Source organism: Callorhinus ursinus, unplaced genomic scaffold, assembly GCF_003265705.2.
Source record: "Callorhinus ursinus isolate GAN/ISIS: 27379988/994484 unplaced genomic scaffold, GSC_fseal_2.0 scaffold40, whole genome shotgun sequence".
Lineage (NCBI taxonomy): Eukaryota > Metazoa > Chordata > Mammalia > Carnivora > Otariidae > Callorhinus > Callorhinus ursinus.
This window is the reverse complement of record NW_027397102.1, coordinates 569,043-573,565: the sequence shown is the minus strand read 5'-3', so window position 1 is coordinate 573,565 and position 4,523 is coordinate 569,043. Positions and strand designations below refer to the sequence as shown.

Here is a 4,523-nt window from a genome sequence, read left to right as displayed (position 1 = left end):
GATAAAATTTACTTACTATCCTAGCATTAAAGGATAAAATTTTAAGAGCAGATCTATACAGAAGAATGAAACTTGACCATTCTCTATCACCATACACAAAGATAAACTCAAAATGGATTAAAGTCCTCAATGTGAGACGGGAATCCATCAAAATCCTAGAGGAGAACATAGGCAGTAATCTCTTTGACATCAGCCACAGCAACTTCTTTCAAGATACATCTCCAAAAGCTAGTGAAACAAAAGCAAAAATGAACTTTTGGGACTTCATCGGATAAAATCTTCTGCACAGCAAAGGAAACAGTCAACAAAACAAAGAGGCAACCCACAGAATGGGAGAAGATATTTGCAAATGACACTACAGATAAAGGGCTTGTATCCAAGATCTATAAAAAAATTCTCAGACTCAACACCCAAATAACAAATAATCAAGTCAAAAAATGGGCAGAAGACATGAACAGACACTTCTCCGAAGAAGACATACAAATGGCTAACAGACACATGAAAAAATGTTCATCATCATTAGCCATCAGGGAAATTCAAATCAAAACCACATTGAGATACTACCTTACACCAGTTGGAATGGCAAAAATGGACAGGACAAGAAACAAATGTTGGAGAGGTTGTGGAGAAAGGGGAACCCTCTTACACTGTTGGTGGGAATGCAAGTTGGTACAGCCACTTTGGAAAACAGTGTGGAGGTGCTTCAAAAAATTAAATATAGAGCTACGCTATGACCCAGCAATTATAGTCCTGGGTATTTACCCCAAAGACACAGATGTAGTGAAAAAAAGGGCCATATGCACCCCAATGTTCATAGCAGCAATGTCCTCAATAGCCAAACTGTGGAAAGAGCCAAGATGCCCTTCAACAGACGAATGGATAAAGAAGATGTGGTCCATATATACAATGGAATATGACTCAGCCATCAGAAAGGATGAATACCCAACTTTATATCAACATGGATGGGACTGGAGGAGATTATACTAAGTGAACTAAGTCAAGCAGAGAAAGTCAATTATCATATGGTTTCACTTATTTGTGGAACATAAGGAATAGCATGGGGGACGTTAGGAGAAGGAAGGGAAAAATGAAGGGGGTGGAATTGGGGGGAGAAATGAACCAAGAGAGACTATGGAGTCTGAGAAACAATCTGAGGGTTTTAGAGGGGAAGGGTGTGGGAAGATGGGTTAGCCCAGTGATGGGTATTAAGGAGGGCATGTACTTCATGGAGCGCTGGGTGTTATATGAAAACAATGAATCATGGATCACTACATCAAAAACTAGTGATGTTCTTTTTTTTTTTTAACATATAATGTATTATTTGTTTCAGAGATACAGGTCTGTGATTCATCAGTCTTACACAATTCAGAGCGCTCACCATGGCACATACCCTCCCCAATGTCTATCACCCAGCCACCCCATCCCTCCCACCCCCCTCCACTCCAGCAAAAACAAAAGCAAAACAAACAAACCAACAAAAACTAATGATGTATTGTATGGTGACTAACATAACATAATAAAATAAAAAAAAAAGAACAGATCATATTTTGAAGGAAGATGGTGAGGAAGCTGGAGAACGGAAAGCTTGTAGTTTCTGAGAGGACAGGAAAAGGGATGAACTGGGACAATATCAATCTTACCTGTAAAACCTTCTCTTAGACCTTCTCTGATTCATGGTTTAAGTTGGAAAGATGTGCTCAGAGAAATAAAGCCTCAGTTGCAGACAAGTGGCCAGAGGGAAAACACAATGTCTCGCCTGAAATAGATCCCTTTGATGGCAATGCTAAGGAGAAAGAACATAGCAAATGGAAAAAAAAACCAAAACCAAAACCCAAACCCAAAAAGTATCATGTAGCCCCAACTCAGAAAGAAAGAATATATGTGTCTTGCAAGAAAGTCAAATGAGTTCTAATATTTTGCCTTATTAATTTTTGAACAACATTGGAAAATAATAATTGGCATTGTTCATGCACTCCAGTGTCAGATCTACATAACCTGTGGAGAAACCTCATGGAAACAGGATAATGGGCTTAAAATGAGTGGAGTATACTGTTTATTTTGTTTAGTCCCTTTGTGTTTGGTTTTCACAGCTCCCCAGAAAGGATATTATCCAGGGTGACAATAATTTTAGGTTCACTTTGTTCTGTGGCAGGGTTTATCTAGAAAACATTTGAAGCCACATCACCATGTACCTTGTATCTATGAAAATGAAAAGTAGGAATTGTTAAACATTCTCAGGGCCAGGGGCTCCACTGGGAAATGTGGATAAAGATGAATGTAAATTTTATACTTTATGTCCACAGATCGTTTCACTATTGGCAGTGATATTTAATACCAAAAGCATTAATCATGGTCACAGATAATCTTGGGAACTAAAAGTCAACATTGGGACGTGTTATAATTTAAACAGTTTTAATACCCACTGTTTTGGATTGCTGACAGTCCCTAATGTAGATGCAAGCCATCAATCTAAAACAGTGGTTGGTCATCACAACCAGATTCCTAATTTATGTGATGTCTTCATACATCAAGCCTCTCCAATCAGTGGCAGTGTCACTATATCTAAGGTCAGCTATTTCTTCTATGACTCCATTTGCCTTTCCTTTTTTTCTTTCAAATTTTTTAAAACCAGTTTCTAAAGATCTTTATTTACAAATCAGTATAGTATTGTTGCATTTGAATATCATATGTATGGTAAAACAGATTATGAAAAGTATCATATTCACAATGAAACTATTATTTTATATAACTGAATCATCTGATATTGCTACCTCCAGCAATAACTTAATGGACACAACTCTACCCTCTGAATGGACCACTTTTATGATTTTTCCTAGAAAGTTTTGAGTTTAGTTTCTTGCTGCTTCTTTCCATGATTCAAGGCTTAAGATAAAATCCTTGGGAACAAACAATTATAACATGATCTCTCCAGGATCGAGAAGAGATAAGTGAGAAAAAGGGCATCTTGTCACTTTTTAAAGGTCCACAATTGTTATGCTTTGCAGGGTATGGGGGAGAGGAGTTCACAGTGGAGGAGGAAAGAATCAGTCCCAATGATCATATTAACATTTTAAACTTGTCAATATCAAGAGTTAATTTCTAAAACACAAGTTTATAAACAGAAGCCATCCAGCTAGCTGTTAACTGAAATGCATATGCAATGTAGTCAAAGGAATACTGTGCTTACAAAACCACATACCTCTTATTAGAGATATCTAATTTTAAAATAATACATTCCCTTAGTGGATATGCAAGTGAGCAATGGAGGAAGTGGTGCATTTGCAATACCAGCTGATGCTAAGGATTTCAACACTTCCAGAAGATGTGAGCTAGAGAACATTTTTAGGCACCAGAGGGGTTTTTTTCTCTCAGCCAAGATGTCTCCATTTAAGTCACTTCTGAATTTTGTTTCAAGCTTATTTTGTGAAAATTCTAGTCTTGGTTGAAGATAGTCTCCAAAAGTTTCTTGAGTCACTCTCTGGACTCTCTCTCTAGTCTGTTTTCATGAATGATCACTGAATCCATGTGTATATCCAGCTCAAGGGTTCTTTCTTGTAGAAGTGCAGTAGAGCTGTGAGTTTCAATGGTCTGATGATACTCTTTAAATACAATAGACTTAAAAGAGCCCAGATGCTGGCTACTGAGGTCCATATTCACAATCTTATGGTGATTGCCAGCAACTATTAGTGCCTGACCTAGAAGGGGTATATTGCTCTTCAGCTGGCAGGAAGAAGTGAAGGTATAGAGTCTGGGAATAATACACCGCATAAGTAGGTCTGCACTGGTTTGGCTTTCTATACTGTACCCCAGGCAACTTGAATCCATACTGCATTTTCCTCAGCATCTCTGAGGCTGACACACATTTTCTAATGCTCTCTGAAGAATTTTTTTAAATGAACTTTTGAATTGTTCCGTATCAAAAAGGTCAATGTCTTCACCTGGTTCTTTACTAATCTGAAAAATATCCCAAGTTTTCTGGTGCCGATGAAATTAAGTATAAATGATGTCTAAAAGGGCTGTGTCATTGAGACTTGCACACCTCTCCTCCCAAAGCAGAACCAAGTCCTGAACAAAAGATTCCTTTCTCTGCTGGAAGTTTATGGTCTGCAGTTGATTTTTAGACAAAAAAATCTCAGGCTTTGAAGATCGTTATGATTTCAGTCATTGAGATTTTCTTATTTATTTATTTATTTAATCTCAAGTTTTTATTTAATTCTAGTTAGCTAACATATATGGTAAAATTGGTTTCAGGTGTAGTATTTAGTGATTCATCACTTACATATAACACCCAGTGCTCATCAAAAGTGCCCTCCTTAACACCCACCACCCATTTAGCCTACCCCTGCCCACCTCCCTCCATCAACTCTCAGTTTGTTCTCTAGTTAAGAGTCTCTTATGGTTTGCTTACCTCTCTCTTTTTTTCCCCTTCACCTATGTTCATCTATTTTAGTTCTTAATTGCTACATATAAATGAAATAATATGGTCTTCTGGGAAGGGACTGCTGCCCTGGTTCTTAGGCCAT

At 37.7% G+C, this 4,523-nt stretch overlaps 1 pseudogene; it reads right to left on the bottom strand.

The window, feature by feature from the left end:
* Positions 1 to 3,205: 3,205 nt before the first annotated feature.
* LOC112824090 (centromere protein N pseudogene) lies at positions 3,206 to 4,165 on the bottom strand (annotated as a pseudogene).
* Positions 4,166 to 4,523: the final 358 nt, after the last annotated feature.